The following is a 16694-nucleotide window of genomic DNA, read 5'->3' as shown; positions in this document are numbered from 1 at the left end:
AGAGGAACGTTCTTGAATACGGGCGTAACGCTCCGCTCCAACGCGGCAACCACCACGATGGTTGTTTACGATATGCGAATCACCGCGTATGAAGACTCACGACGCCACCTACAAGAATAACGATGTGGCGTAGTAGCCGAGAGCGCGAGCCAGCGTCTTCATGTTTTGTTTCCCACGCGACGTCATCCTTTTACACAAGGCGCGCATCTGCTCCCGTTTCTCTAACCACGCGGCGCCATCCTAGTCCCGCGCGCTGGCGTTGGCCGCTGACGTCACGCTCCCCCACTTCGCAGCCGCGGCTCTAGGCTTCGCCCCGCTCCGCGAGAACGCCCACTCAGATAAACGGATCCGGCGGGTTTGAGCCTCCTATGCTTAATGTACGACAATAAAACTGCGAAGTTACAATGAAAAACTTGTAGCGTACGAACGGTACTGTGCTCGTACTGGATATTGTCAACGTGTAACTGTGATCACAATGAGTGCTACAGTTAAAAAACGTTGCCTATGCATAGTTCTTATAGTTTAGCTGTTAGTCGTTATTATATATATATATATATATATATATATATATGAACACTTCAGCGAGATTCTTTCATTAAGCAGGTTGGTCGCGGAACCGATGACAGCCAATGAGGCAACCGTTGACACCCCAAGGGGAAACTGAGTTAATCAGGTGCGAAGGCGCTCGAGTGGACCTCGGCGTGCTTGGCAAAAGGGACGTCCCCTCGTTCATTCGACGCCACCGACGCGACGAGTAAGGCACGGCAGGCGCCAGGAGGTCCAAGGTGTTTATGAGAAAAAATAACTACGGCAACTTCGCGACACCATGCACACTCCTACGGAATACAACTAAACTTGTGAGCGAGCTAGCTTTACTTCTACATGGCTGATACCACTGGTACTCGCCAAAAATACTTTTAAAGAATGGTGGTGGCCATATTTTTTTTTTGCGACAGGGCCATCCCCCTGTCAGCGAGGGGGCGATGCAGAAATCTGAGTGGGGGGTCAGGACATCCGGACATCCCCCCTGGATCCGCGCCTGAGCATGCCCACTGCCCAGCATACCATTACAATAATCCACCGTGATGATGGATGATGGGTTCCATCATGCCCAGCATCGGGCAAATTTTCAATAGGGGCGTCACTCACGTGCTTTCACTGGCACATACAGCATACGGCACGCGGCGACGATTTCATCGCCGTTGGACTTCATACAAAACCTCACGGCGACGACGACACCGACGGCAGAAATATGCTTGGAGTGTCCATATAATTGCTATCGCAATAAAAAAGATCACCGACGATTACGATACTCCCTAATGCGAAATTTGAGCGCAGCTCTACACGTGTTTTTATTTCGCGATGGCTGGCGGACAATCCGTCTCGTGCGGCACGTTGCAAGTGGAGCGAAGTGTGGCAGGACTGCCTCGCTAATATGAAGATGGCGAGAGCCAGCACGTTGGTGACGCCTGAGCGCGATTCACAGCAGCCACCGCCGACAAACTTACAAGACGACGTGCACTACTCTGGCGCCGCGTAGCCATTGTTGCCGCACTACGCTTTTCTTCTCATGCTTTCGCCATACCCTCCTGCGCCTCATAGTTCCGCTGCACCCTCCGCTCGTTCACGCTCATCTTTCGCTGTGCTCATTCGCTCAGCCACGCCGACACCCGCCGCAGAACGGGCGCTCTAAAACGTGCCTCTTGGAAAGATTGACTTGCAGTTCTATGACCTCTTTTTTCCACGAGGGCCATGATCGCGAGTAGGCGGGGTGGTCTCCGTCACAGTTGGCGCAGCGGGCTGCTCAAGTGCAGGCGTCAGAAGAGTGTTCAGGTCAACTACACTTCGCAGAAGTAGCACGCCCTCTGCAGCTTTGCGACCCATGCCCGAAATGGTGACACTTCAAGCATCGATGCGGATTTGGGATTTATGGTCTTACACGCAGCTTACAGTAAGCCATTTCAATTGATTCAGGTAGGTTGCTGGTTCCGAAAGTAATGATAATGTTCTTGGTAGGTATTTACTTATCATCTCGCCTTATCTTTATCCTTTGCACCTTGATTATGTTCTAGTCTTGCCATCTGTTACGACAGGTTCTTTTATTTTAATGTTTCAGACGATTCTCTGAGGCGGAGCCTCCGTGAAGCCAATTGAGGACAAAGCCGTTTGTTGGAGAACACACAGAAACTTGTAATAAAACTAAAACGAAAAGTAACCCATCAAAATAAACACTCAAAGAAAAACTCATAATACGAAACACATGTAACTAGAACGCTAACGATAGCAGGCAAGTTCGGGCAGGCTGCGAGTGTGTGGGCGCACAACAGTCTCGACGCGGAGAAGCGGAGATGAGACAATTCAAGAAGCGGCGTCGATCTCACCAAAGGTCGGTGTATCGGACAGGCTCACCAGAGCGTGGACAGGCTACCGAGCCATCGGACAGGCTACCAGAGTGTGGCAACTCTGGCTTGGAGAGAGAAGGCAGGCGTCTTGGCGGCATGGGCAGACGGTGGCGGCATTTTGACCAGGCAGCTGGGCGTGGAACTCGGGCCCGTAGCCCGACTGCTCACGTTCTGCCCAGGGGCGCAGAAGCTCGCCGCCTCGGGCAGCAGTTCACGGTCAGGTGGAGTGGCGACGCCCAGGAACGGGTTGGCAGGAGGCCTCGGTCGGGTGAAGTCCTGGTTGCTCGGGTCTGGAAACCGACAGCCCGTCTTCACCTCCCGGTACGGTGGCCGATCTTCTCCCTGGCATATCGCTTCCTGGAACTCTCTCCTGCCAGTGCACCTCGCTTTTCTGTCGCTCCGGCCGATTTGTCGTTCGCTCATTGGCCGCTCGAAGCTTCATGGTCTCTTGCGTTTGGATGTTTTTTTCTTTTGTTTTTTTCTTCTTGCGCCGCGTGTTCACGTGCCAGACGCTCTTCGACGTTGTCGTTTTCCATCCAGCAAGGAATTCGCCTCCACGCGTGCACTACTCGTCTGCTTCTTGTTTATCGCCATTCACCGCACCGTGTCGTGCACTCCACAAACCCCAAAAGCCCCTTTTCCTTTCACTGTGGGTCCACCACTTAACCTTGACCAGGTCCAAACACAACGCTTTCAAGTCCCAAAGAAGGTTCACAGAACATGCAACACGTAATACTCATGATTTCCGATAGCATAGGCTCAAACAAAAGTGCACTACACTTAAAAAGTTCTATTCGGTCCTGGGTCAATGATCTCAGGATGGGAACCGGCTGTTCATCAGCCTCTTAGGTTATTCCATCCCAGACTAGACGAACGGGTTTCACCTCGTTATCAGAATAAAACACCGACACTGCCCCACTGTTACCTGGCAGGCGCCGACATTCTTGCCTCCGTAATACTCCACTCATGGCCTACATGATTTGCAATCTCTAGCCACGGAACATCTATCATTAAATACATGGAGGTGCAACTACGTACATGGAAACACGTCTCCCGACGCCCACTTCAAGCATGTTGACGTGTCGCGTGAACCGGTCGCACGGACATTCAGTCAGCATTTAAGGGGAACTGCGCTTCGTCTCACCCGACACGAAAGAGGAACGATCTACATCCTCCCCCTTCACCAATGAATGCAGAGCCGGCGAACCGCCCTTGCATTCTCCCACATCAGCCTCTGAGATCTCAGCAATGTGTTCTTTAGAGGTAAGATTTAGTTTTCCGACGCCCTCTGCCGGCAGGCCCTCATGCTGACCTTGCGCGTCGAAATCAAGTGCTCGCATGCAACGCGACTTTTGAGTTTTTTCTCTTCTGTCTACCGAGTACATCTGCACACATCCTTCCATCTTGGCCTATCTGGCCTTCATGGACGCAGGCAGGCATGCTTGCCTTCTCTTGAGGTGAGCCATTCGAGTGGTCCTCCAAACTACTGATGTCACTTGTTGTACCATTGCAAGTGGATCACCGGAAGAGTGGGTGAGCGTTTCCTCGCTCGCTTCGCACTCTTCGAGGTCATTGGCTATCCGAACCTTTGCCCAGTCCGCTGGGCTTTCTAGGGGTCTCTGTGACATCTTCATTTGATATGCATTTTCCTGCACCGGTTCGCATGCGTACCTCCTTGCTGGTCTTGTCCTCTTCCAGGTCACCATCCATGCGCACCGTTCCCAGTCCGTCGGGCTTTCTGAAGGCATATGAGCCTCCTTTTCACAGTGAAGCTGTTTAAGCCAGCCGTAATTTGTGGTGCGTATCAAGAAACTACCAAGAAAGAAAAACTTTCTTGCCGAGGCGGGATTCGAGCCCGCGTAGCCCCGGTCCCAAAGCGATCGTCGTAATCACTAACAGCCACACTTGCAGAACTTGCATTTATGCGAACTATATGATTGCGTTCGAACGTCGTCGTCTTCGTCCACAGCTGGCGCGTTCGTGCTCTGCGAGGTGAAGAGGTTTTGCGCTCTATGAGAGCGAGAAAGAGAGAGACGCATTCATGGAGCGGGTCTCCTGGGACGCGGTGTCGGCATTGGAACACGGTGTCGGTGTTGCAAGCTGCGCTATGCAACGCGCAGTGACGGCCGTAAGTCCAAGACGCGCGGAAAGAAATTATCATCATCATGAGCAATAAGATGAAAAGTTCGCGCGCACTTCCGGAAAATGCTGGGCTACGATCACCCAGCTTCGCTGTTTCAAGCGTTGCGCGACGGAGTGCAAAGTTAAGCGTTTTTTTTTTTCAATGTGCTTTTACTAGCACAGATGCGCATTAGTGCCTCTGTTTCAGTGGCAGTTGCCTGTTCCCGGCCCGCCCTCAGCATCCCTGAGGTTCATGTCGTAACCCACGCTAGTCCGTTTCCTGCTCACTTCTTTGTTGCCGTCTTGTTGCGTGCCTATTTCTAACAAAAACCCATGACGGTGTTCGGGGCAATCACTAAACAGAGATTTCGAACCGCTGAGTCTGAAGCCCGCGTCAAACGCTTGTTCAATAGAGCTTGCATACGACTCAAGCTTCTTACATATGACTATGACTTCTACCACCATCCTTTAGTGTTTCCTTCACTTAGTACCCACGTCGGACCCCATTTCAGTGGTTTCTGAGTGTTAATCTTTTTTCGCGGAGTCATTGTCATTTTTGCTGAGTCATGCTCATGACTATGACTTCTACAACGATCGTTTAGTGTTTGCTTCACTTAGTACCCATGTCAGAACCTATTTCAGGGGTTTTTGATTGTTAATGTTTTTTTCGCCGGTTCATTGTCATTTTAGGCGGCTGTTTTATGACCTACATGACATGCATGTAATGACATTTATGTCGTGACCTATCATTTATGTTCGTCATACACTCTTGTCACAGTATGCTAATTTTGGTAAATATCAAGTTAACGATACGACTATGAGAGCTCCAAGACGTAGGCGGCTACATGAATGAATGAATGAATTAATTCTTTTATTAAGAAAATGGAGGAGCGAAGGTCGCTGGTGGGAGAAGAGGGACATACGAGGACAGGTAGACACCCACTAAATCGTGCGAGCCAGGCCACTAGCAACGCCGAAGTGGGCTAACTTTACTAGGTGATCGGGGTTTTCGAGAATGTCGTTCATTAAAGCTTCAATGTGGCAATGCAGACAGACAGACAGACAGACAAGAAACTTTATTTTGTCCTAAGGGACTATGTCATAGTCGCGGGCCGCACCTGCACCGGGGGCGGAAGACCGTGATCTTCGGCCCTTTCGCAGGCCCTTTGGACAGCCCGAAGCTGGATTGAAAGGTCGTCGCTCTTGACGGCTTCTTCCCAGTCTTCTTGCCTGTTAAAAGGCGAGTGGTGCAATGCTGAGCATTGCCACAGCATGTGATTAAAGGTGGACCTTTCCTCGCCGCAGTCGGGGCAGCGGGGATCCACACCCGGAGTGTAGTGGCTCAGCCTAGATCGAGACGGAAATGAGCCCGTCTGCAGCATTCTCAACACCGAGGCCTGGGGTCTGCCGAGCTTCGGGTGAGGAGCCGGGAACTGCCTGCGTCCCAGCTGGTAGTGAGCCGTGATGTCGTGAAAAGTAAGCAGCGGGTCCGTGGTCCGGTCGATCCCCTGCGAAGCCGGGCCCCTCAGACCGGCGCGGTTGACGAGACCTCGCGCCTGGTCGTGGGCCAGCTCATTGGGGTTGATCGAGCCGGGAGAGACGTTCCGGCCCATGTGAGCCGGGAACCAAGTGATGACGTGACGGACCGTGCCTGGCTTGCGGGTCCTAAGCACCGCCGCAGCCTCGGCCGAGACCGAGCCGGCGAGAAAGGCCATCGCCGCCGACCTGGAGTCTGTGAAGATCTGGGTGCGCCCGGGATCGCACAGAGCCAGCGCCACTGCGACTTGCTCTGCGACGGACGCCGTCGAGTGTTGGATGGACGCTGCGTTCAGGAGTTTGCCCTGGGGGTCAACCACCGTGGCCGCGTACGAGTTTGATCTGGGATACTGCGCCGCGTCGACAAAGGACGCGAGCTCTGGGTTCTGCAGGGCAGTCTTGATGAGTGCTCGGGCCCTGGCTGCGCGCCTGGCCTCGTTGTGTTGTGGGTGAACGTTCCTCGGGAATGTGGAGACTCTAAAGGCGTCCCTTTCTTCCTGTTGGAGGGGGACGGCGCACGACTCCGCGGCCATGGCGGTGAGGCCCGCCATCTCGAGTATTCGGCGGCCGGACTTGCTGGCAGACAGGCGAACGATCTGTGCCGTTTTCTGTGCTTCTACGATTTCGCCCAGGGTGTTGTGGACCCCGAGCTGCATCAACTTATCCGTGCTGGTCGTCACAGGGATACCGAGCACTTGTTTAATGCTCTTCCTGATGAGTGCGTCAATCTTGTTTTCCTCAGACCGCGACCAGTTTAGTGCGGAAGCCACGTAGTTGATATGGCTCATGAGGAAGGCGTGGTAGATCCTTAGGAGGTTGGCTTCGCTGATGCCACCCCTCCGGCTCGTCACTCGTGAGACGAGTCTGAGCATGTTTTCCGTCTTCGCCCTGAGGCGCGCGATTGTTTGCATGTTGCTGCCCTTTGCGTTGATGACCAGTCCGAGCACCCTGAGATAATCAACCCTCGGGATGTGCTGACCCGTCTTCGTTCTGAGATCGATCGGTACTTGATCCAGCGGCATGTCGAACTTGCGGCCCTTTCTGTCGGGCCGGTACAGCAAGAGCTCCGACTTGGTCGGCGATAGGACCAGTCCCGTGCCCTCGAGGAATTTTTCCGTGACGTCCAGGGCCTCTTGCAGAGCCTGCTCCACCGCTGCGTCCGACCCGCCCCCGCACCAGATGGTGATGTCGTCCGCGTAGAGAGCATGATTGAGATTGACGCCCCCGATTTGGTTGAGTCGGACCGATAGGTCTCTCATGGCGATGTTGAAGAGTAGTGGGGATAGCACCGCACCCTGAGGCGTGCCGCGGGCTCCCAGCGCGTATCCGTCCGACTTGATATCGCCCAACTTGATCGTGGCCTTACGATCCCTGAGGAAAGAGCTGACGTACGCGTGAAAGCGTTCGCCGAGGTTCAAACTCGACACAGAGTCGAGGACGTGCTTGTGTTTGACGGTGTCGAAAGCCTTCGCGATGTCCAGCGCCAAGATGCCTCGGACGTCTCTCGTGACCACGTCGACTATCTGCCTCTTGATCAGTAGCATGACCTCTTGAGTGGACAGCGAGGGTCTGAAGCCGACCATGTTCGGCGGGAGGAGCTGTCGTTCCTCGACATACCTCGATATTCTGTTGTGGATGACATGCTCCGCCACCTTGCCCACGCAGGACGTGAGCGAAATGGGTCGCAGACTGTCTATGGCCGGTGTCTTGCCTGGCTTCGGAATTAGGATCACTGTGGCTTCCTTCCAGGCATCCGGTACGGTGCCGGCCGCCCAGGCCTCGTTGATTTCATTGGTGAGCAGTTCGATCGAGTCGTCGTCCAGATTTCGGAGGAGTCTGTTCGAAATTCCATCCGGCCCAGGAGCCGATCTTCCGTTGAGGCCTTGAAGGACCTCTCTGACTTCCGAGACAGAGAAGGGGGCGTCGAGGTCCTCGTCTGCTTTGCCACCGTAGGCCGGGTAATCTTCCGGCCCGGACTGCCCGATGGGGAGGTAGCGACGCGCGACTTCGTCCATCACTTCGTTCGTAGATGCGCCTTCGCTACTGAGCTTGTGAACCAGCCTGTCGATGGCCAGAGTGTGGTTTCTCTTGGACTGTGTGTCGTCCAGTAACTGCTTGAGGAGGTTCCACTTGCCTCCCGCGCGCATCTGTCCGTCGACCGACGCGCAGATTTCGTTCCATTGCTGCTGGCCGAGCTCCTTGCAGTGCGATTCGATCTCGCGGTTGAGGGCCGCGATCCTCTTCCGGAGGTTTCGATTCAGCTTCTGCGTCTTCCATCTGGCCGTGAGGGAATTCTTGGCTTCGACCAGGTGCGCCAATCGAGCGTCCATGCGGTCGAGCTTTAGGTCCGTTTCGACGGTCTTGGTGACTGCAGCCACGTCCTTCTTGAGCTTCGCTACGAGGTCCGCGAAGGTCTCGTATTCTTCGTTGTCGTCCTTCCTTCTCTTGCGGAAGGCGTCCCAGTCCACTATTTTGAAGGCCCTCTGCGGGGCCGCGCAGACCGGTAGGGAGATTTCCACGATGTAGTGGTCACTGCCTAGGTTCTCTTGTAAGTTATGCCACTCCGCTCTCGGCGCGTTCTTGACGAAGGCCAGGTCCGGGGTGGTGTCTCTCGATATCGAGTTTCCCATGCGCGTGGGGTAATGGGGGTCGGTGATCAGTTCTAGGGAGCTGTCTGTTACTGCCTGCATGAGTCTGCAGCCTTTGGGAATGCTTCTCACGTAGCCCCAGGCTTCGTGCGGCGCGTTGAAATCACCGGCCATAACGAGCGGCGTCTCTCTCGCCTTGGACGACGCCTTGGTCGTTAGGCTGTAGAAGGTCTGCCGGTTGTCCCTAGGAGAGCAGTACACATTCATAACGTAGACGCTGTTCTTGAGCCAGCTGTTGGGTATTATCTCGACGAGGGACGCTTCCAGCTTGGTGTTGCCAAGGCGCAGATCGTGCTCCTGGAAGGCACACTTCTTTGCAATGAGTGTCGCGATTCCATGCCCGTTCTCCGCTAACGAGGAGACGGCTCGGTACCCCGGGAGAGTAATTGTTTCCATTCCCGTTTCTTGTAGCAAAATGACGTGGGGCCTCTCTTGCGGCTCCCGGGTCTTGATGAACTGCACCAGTTGAGGCCTGCGCCTCCGAAAACTGGCGCAGTTCCACTGCCACACGATGAGCTTACTGTCCGGTCGCGCCATGGTTGGGCTTGTTGGACCGGAGGTGGGCTGGCATGCCATCTTGCTCGTCAGCCTGCGACTGCTGGTTGTTTTCTAGCATTTCACTGGACATCGCCTCCGGCCTGGCGGCGTCGTCGTAGTGTACGTCACAGCGCTTGGCAAGCTCGTTCTCGAGCAGTTGTACTCTGAATAGAAGGGTCTGATTGCTCTGTACCAGCTCGGTAAAGGATTTCTGCATGCGGTCCAAGGACCTCTGCATGGCAGCCTCCGCCGTGCTCACGTCCTCAACCGTACCCTGGGAGGAGGTGGCTCTGCGCTTGGCCGCCCTTGCTGTGGCTCCTTCTTCCGCAGAAGGTTGCCTTGCCGCGGCCGCTTGGGCAGCGCTGGCGTTTCGGAATGCCTCGAAGTCGGCCTTCATTCTCTGGATTTCCTCCTTGAGACTGGCGTTTTCATTCATCAACTGCGCGATCCTGGGATCGTGCGCCCGCTCGCTCGCCTGTGCGGCGGCATGTTTCGTCTGGCCCGTCGGCTTCGTCTGTTTCACTTTGTCGGCCCAGGTGGAACCTCCTGGGATGCGCGCCTTAGACTTGGAGCGGCCCCTAGACTGAGAGCGCCCTCCTTGCACGGAGCGCCCCCGCGAGCGAGAGCGCCCTCTGGAGCGGGAGCGCCCCCTCGAAGAACTCCTCTTCCTTAGCGCTGACGTCAGTGCCTGGCTCTCCTCGTATGCCGCGTTGGCGCCCTTCTTGGCGGCGGCAGTTTTCTTCCGCCGGCGTCTTCGGCGTCTCTGCCTAACGACATATGGCGTTTGGAAGCGATGCTCGCACTTACGGTCAGCCGTTGGGTGAGGGCCCCCGCATATGCCGCATCTCGCCTCACACTGATGGTCTTCGGTGGGGGACGCTGCTCCGCATCCCCTGCACTTCTTCACACTTGGGGTCGGACATACATCGGCCCTGTGGCCCAGTTCCCCACAACCGTAGCACACATCCACTTGCCTTTTGTATAGAGCGCAGGGCAGCATGCCCGCGCCGCACATGACAAAGTTCGGCACCCTCAGTCCGTCGAATAGGACGATAGCCGTGGTGGTGGTCTTGATGCGACGCACCTCCAATGCGGTGGGGTTCCGGTGGTTTACAATCATTGAGTGGAGCTGAGCGTCGTTGAACTCGGCGTCGACTCCCCTCACAACACCCTTGCACGTATTGTCCGAGGCGGCCATGTACGCGGCCACCTCAAAGACCCCTTCGCGCAGGCGGATCTGTTGAACTATCGCGTAAGCACGCGCATTCCTTTCTTCTGGTGTTGAGACAACGTAGATGTTTTGCACGTTGTTAGGGCAGACGATGTCTTCGCCTACCTCGTCGGGGGAAAGCGCCGCCGCCATAGCCAGCGCTTGTGCCACCCTAATAGTGCTGATCTTTTTCACGTCGAGGCCACCCCGTGGCCTAACGATGACTCGAATATGGTCCCGAGGCAGGTTCGGGAGCCTTGAGGCGGCGGCCAGCTTCTTCAGCGCGTTCCGCGGGGCTGCCGTGCGGCGGCCGCCCCTGCCGCCTCCCTGCTTTACCGGGCTCGGCGTCGACTTGGGAGCCTCTTGCCTTGCCTTCTTATTCTTGCCCGTTGCCGTGGTCCAGCCGGGGCACCTTGCTTCTTCGGGGGTGATTTCTACCCCCTCCACCATCTCGACTTCGGGCATGATGCCCCACCACCACCGAGTTAGGCCGAGGCCTAGCCCGTTCTCGTCACCGGTGTTAGCCCGTTAGGGTTAGCTCCGCACGGCGTCGCGAAAAGTTCGAAGTCGTGTAATAGTTCCAAAAAAGCACCTACCGAAATAAATCCGGTATCGGCTTGATCACCGCAACAAACTGCGTTGAATGGTGCACAATAATCAAGGGTTTTCGCGGACTTTACCACCGAAAACATTTGAGGAAACGGGAGCCGATGTTTGCGCGTCCGCACTTCCCGGCGGACTAGTCCGCCTCCTCTGGCAATGCAGAAAAATATTTTACACTATCCCACATTAAACATCTATCGAGATGACAGGCGGCTAGATAGATACTGTCAAAGTATCTGAACTGCTTCGCATTTAAAATGCGGGCCGATCCTGATGGCATTATTATTATTTGATTTGTACACATATACACACAAGGACACAAAGGGATTAAGGAGGGAGCAAGCTGACAACTGCCACCGAGAGGGGCACAACGCCTGCCTACTCCTATAGGAGGAGGGAATAGAGGAAATGAAAATATGAGAAAAGAAAAGAGGAAATAAAGAAATGACGGAGACACAGACAGAACAAAAAAAAAAAAAAAAACAAAAACAAATAATGTCTATAAACAGGAGGCCAAGTCAGTGTCCTTCAGAAAACTTAGTAGGGCTCGATGGGCCTGGTCACGTCTTGCAGCGCTCCCCCTTGGAAAAAAGCAATTGTCAAGGGTCGCACATTGCAGCCCCATAAGTCTATACTCCTTAATTAGTAATGCGCGCTGCGCAACGAATGCGGGACACTCTAAAACGAGATGTTCAAGTGTCTCACAGGAGCCACAAAACGTACACGACGGGCTGCACACACGTCCTTGTCGGTATAGGCGTTCGCGCACCAACACAGACCCAACCCTTAACTTGTATAACACGGGGCAAGCCTCGACCACGAACGCGGGGAGGGAACGATCCGTCTGCAACACGCCGGTCTGGGTGCTGCTTTAGGTGGTGTCGGCGTATCAGGAGACGGGTAGTGCAGAAAGGGTCCAAGCGCAATGGCACATACCCCTGTGAACTAGCGAGGCTGAGCCTGGATAAGTCTAGTTAAGCATGGTTGGGACTACTTGGACTTAATCAGTCATCGATAGCCAATCAATAGGTAATCGATAATCGATCAATAATCTATAAATGCCGGAAAATTCTGGGGATGACTTGGTAGTGCATAGCCTAGCCCAAGTACGTGGCCAATACCTTGCAATAGCAATCCATAGCCAGTCAATAGCCAATCGATAATTGACAAACAATCAATAAATTCCGGGAAATGCTGGGGATGAATTGGTAGTGCTTAGCCTAAACCCAAATAGGTGGCCAATACGTTGCAATAGCCAATCGATAGCCAATCAATAGCTAATCGATACTCGATCAATGATCAATAAATTCCGGAAAATGCTGGGGATGACTTGGTAGTGCTTAGCCCAACCCAAAAGCCAGTACTAACTAGGTGCCTATCAGCTCCGCTGTCTCTTTAGCATTGCGCCTCCAGTGCAAGCTACGCTAATTTCTTTAAAGCCAACTGATTGTCAGAGCAGCATGGAAGAAGTCCAGCTGTTTATTATTGGGGAAGAAAGAAGCGAAAACCACATGCTATGGGTACACTACCATATTCAGTTGGTTTGTATTTCCCACGAACATGCTATCAAGTGAAGCCGAAGTGCGAACCAAAATAATGCAATGGTGGGACTGAAATCAAAAATGTTTTTCTCGATAAAAACGCAAATTACTTTAATGAAAATTTTCGTGGAGAAAGTTGTTATGCTTTTCAATCATATCTGCTTTTCTGATTATTTTTCTTTTCTTTTCTGAAACATAGACAAAAATAACGTTTTTGCCAAATTCAGGATTTTATTTTAGAGCCTGTGCGCAGCACATATGCGAGAACAATATTTCGGAGGATAGTACGTTTTAGGGAAAGTTCTATAAAAGTAATTCTAGGTTTTCTTCCCTGACCGCTTTGTGTGAAAAAATTCCCCAAAACGCTATAATTTGCGCATTTTCACTGACCTCGGTGCTAAGGAATAAAAAGCATAAAGTTATTTTATGAAGCTGTTTTATAACGAAAGAAAAATGTTGAGACAACGTAAAAACGCAAATTTTGAAAGAACGCGCGAAGTGGTCGATTTCTGGCGAATTTGTTTCTTGCACCCGGTTTTCCACCCTTTCGTGAAATTCAAATGACCCCCACGTGCTCAAATTTTTTTCCGATCAAAATATTCTGAAAATACTGTGCAAGTTTTGCTTATATACGTGTATTTTTTGTAATTTCTTGACAGAAATTATTTTTTTGCGTGGAATGACACCGGTGCGTCTGCTACGTAACGTAGACGCCCGCTCTTTGAGCTCACCGCGGCTCACCGAGAACTGCGTGCTTCGAGTGGTCTCTGTGGATGACGTGGCTCCAAGCGCGGAGCGAGCCTGCCCGAACATCTGACTGGAACAGATGGTCCGAGTTGCACACCTTCGAGGTTCATTCGTTCCGTTCGACCCTCGGTATGGTTGTTAATGCACTCACTCGGTGCGAGAAAGCCGCGCGCAGAGCACCGTAAGTCCTCCGAGATTGGTGCGTCGTCCGTGTGAACATCCAAAATCAAATTTCAACTCCGCGCCATGGTGCAGAGCGTTGTGGGCACGCCCCGCTCCGCCGTAGCGTTCGCAGTGCAAGGAGCGGCAACACCGTGAAGGGAATCATAAGCGATCTTTAATTGCCAATATCTCCGCTTCGGCTCAACGCATTGAAGCACATTTTGCGGCAGAGAGAGAGAGAGTAAACTTTATTGGGAAAAGGCAAAAAAAAAAAGAAGGAAGGAAGGAAGGAAAACGTGGGTGAAGCCTCTAGCCCAGGGTCCCACTGTCTTCAGCGGCTCGCTCGGCTTGGTCCAGAAATATTCCTGAAATAGTCTATTTTATCTTGAAATGTATTTCTCTACTGCGATAGGGCCCCTTGAACGTCGACACTCACCATGAGATGGCTTCGGCAGGAAATTTGCCTTTTCTCGTAGTGGGCGCACAAGCGTTTGGAATATGCACCGTGGCGGCACGATCCCATAGGGCCGTTTGCGTGTGACGTCACATGACGTGGTAGTTGAAGGATGTGCATGACTCCTTGCAGGCCACAGAACCGGAAGAAGTCGCGAAAGCGGAAGACGAGCGCCGGTCAGCCTGTGGTCAGAAACGAGGTCAGCCCGCGGGACAGGAGGAAGGCCGCAAAGAAAAAGGCGAGCCACTCACATATTTCCGACGTCACCCCGAACGCCTAACGTGGAAAGCGCTGCACGCGTTGATAACAATGCAGTTTTTGTTTTCACTATCCGAATTTTCTCCACCAGACAGCACTCTATAATGTCCGCTGAGTAAAAGCCGTGAAAGAGGCTTGACAGGTCCCAGTTGACCATTGCACGGTAGCAGCTATGCATATATTCAGATACAGATAAGCCATGACAAAGGCAAACGAAAAAAAAACTAATCACAAGCCGCAATAAAACACATTCCGAATTACTAAATTACACCTTGAATGTAGCAGTCCAAATAGAAAAATAATTGGAAACAGCACAGTCAATATAATTTACAAAAGTATGGCAGTAACTTCTTCTTTTCCTCTCTCTCTTCAAAAGGCTGTATTTTCATTTGTGTTTATGGTTACAGGAAGGCAAAAAAATGTGAGTTTTTAGATGCCAACACGACAACCTGATTATGAGGCACGCCGCAGTGAGGGCACCCCGGATTAATTTTGACGACCTGGGGTTCCTTAACGAGCACCCAATTCACGGTACAAAGGCGTCGTTGCATTTAGCCCCCGTCGGGATTTGATCTCGCCACCTCGTGCTTAGCTGTGCAACGTCATATCCGCTAAGCCACCACGGTGGGTACAGGAACGTGAATTTCATGCCAGAGTTTTGTACTGTAAAAAGCACTCCGTACAGATGGTTAAGCTGCGAAGCTGTAACGTGCGGCCCCGGTGTTTAGCAGTGGGTTAATCCCGACGCTGTATTGAAGCGTTTCTCAATTTTTTGTTACATGTTTGTGTTTCTAGTGGAACGCAAGCGCCAATGGCGGGCGGATGCTGCTAACCACGACGCCGAGCTAACTCGAGATATCGAACGCATGTGACAACGGCGAGCCGAGGAGGAGGCGTTGCGGGCAGAGCAGCGTCAACGTGCCAATGGCGGGAACGCATTCGCTAACGACGTCACTAACGGCGCTGCCAATGGCGCGCACGCTTGGGTGCGACGTAGAGAACGACGTAACTGACGGCGCAGCCAACGGAGACGTTTAGCGAAACATGTGGCGAACGGTTTTTCGTTTCGCCTGGCCTATATATACAGCTTTCGCTGTAAAACTTTACGGAATAGGGGTACAGACCATAAATCGGTATTTTAACAGCGCAGCTGTTTAGGCTTGAGTTCCAGCCGTACCCGGCGGCCGCTCAAAACTCGGCGCACATATCCAAAGCGAAGTGGAGAGAAGGAAAGGCTGAGGAGCGCGCGTCGCGGCGCAGGTATTTGAGGGAGGAGGCGCGCTGGGCTAGGAGGTGAGAGGCCGCGCTGGGCGCGAGGAGAGGCGATGGTATAAGAGAAGGTGTTTCTGACTTTCTGTGCGGCTGGCCCTTTCGGATTTGGCGCTGAGCCGTGCTCCCTCAAGGGCTGCAGAAGATAGCGTCAACCTTTCCCTTTCCCTCAAGAACCACTTATCATCATCATCCCTTTCGGATAACGAGCGCGCGTCGCAGCAGAGCTGCTGCCGGCGCCGTCCGCTCCAAACGCGCGTTGTACGTGACTGCAGCCGATGCCTCTGACGGCGGCTCGCCAGGTTTCGACCAGGACGCTCGTCAAATAGCGTGGGAAGTCGCTGCCTCTTCTCGCCTCGCGATGCCCATATACCCAATGGGCATTTGAACTCTTCTGGACGTCCACTGGACTACCTCTTCTGGATATTTTTTTCATCCGTACGACGTCCGCAAATCGCCCAAGTACGTACCGTGGACATCCGCAGGACTACAAGGCGCATACAAATTGGCAGTCCTAAGGGTGTCCCGCGGATGTCTGCAACGGATATACGGATGTTCCATGGACGCAGGAAGTACCCTAGGATAAATTGTGATAGAAATATTTTATTGGTTTCATCTTATTAGATTATGAAACGATAGACCTGACACACTAATAAAGCTGATAGCCTGTATTGGTCTCGACAGTAGCACTGTGTAACAAAGTGGTTTCTTCGACAAAGGTGCATTAATTGTCCATTCTTAAGCAAATATTTCTACATGAGCCCTCCCAAACAAACTTCGAGCGTTTTGGCAAGGCAACAGCAGCATGCAACCACGATCAGCACACACAGGACAGCACTTATACAACAAATCCGAATAGTGGCCTATGTATAGCCCCAACTCTTCTACCCCTACAGGTGTGCTGGCGGCCAGCGATGATCTCCACGTAATTACGCAGTGAAACATCAAACGGTACCTAAATATCCTCAGTAGAACAAATAAACAGCTTGGAACGCATAAACCCTTTATTAAAGCGACGCCATTTCTGCCTTCATTCTCGAAGTTTGGCGCATTTTCTTGGTCGACTTCTTGCCAAGCAATGCTACCCATACAAGTTTATATCATGATTACTATTTCGATTACATCTATTGGGACCTATAAAGCATTTTATTTGTCCAATACAAGTTTATATCAGTAATTCTATTGCTTCAATTGGGACCCATAAAA

The sequence above is a fragment of the Dermacentor silvarum genome, chromosome 9 (genome assembly GCF_013339745.2).
Source record: "Dermacentor silvarum isolate Dsil-2018 chromosome 9, BIME_Dsil_1.4, whole genome shotgun sequence".
NCBI classification, from domain to species: Eukaryota; Metazoa; Arthropoda; class Arachnida; order Ixodida; family Ixodidae; genus Dermacentor; species Dermacentor silvarum.
Note: the sequence above shows the minus strand (reverse complement) of the source record.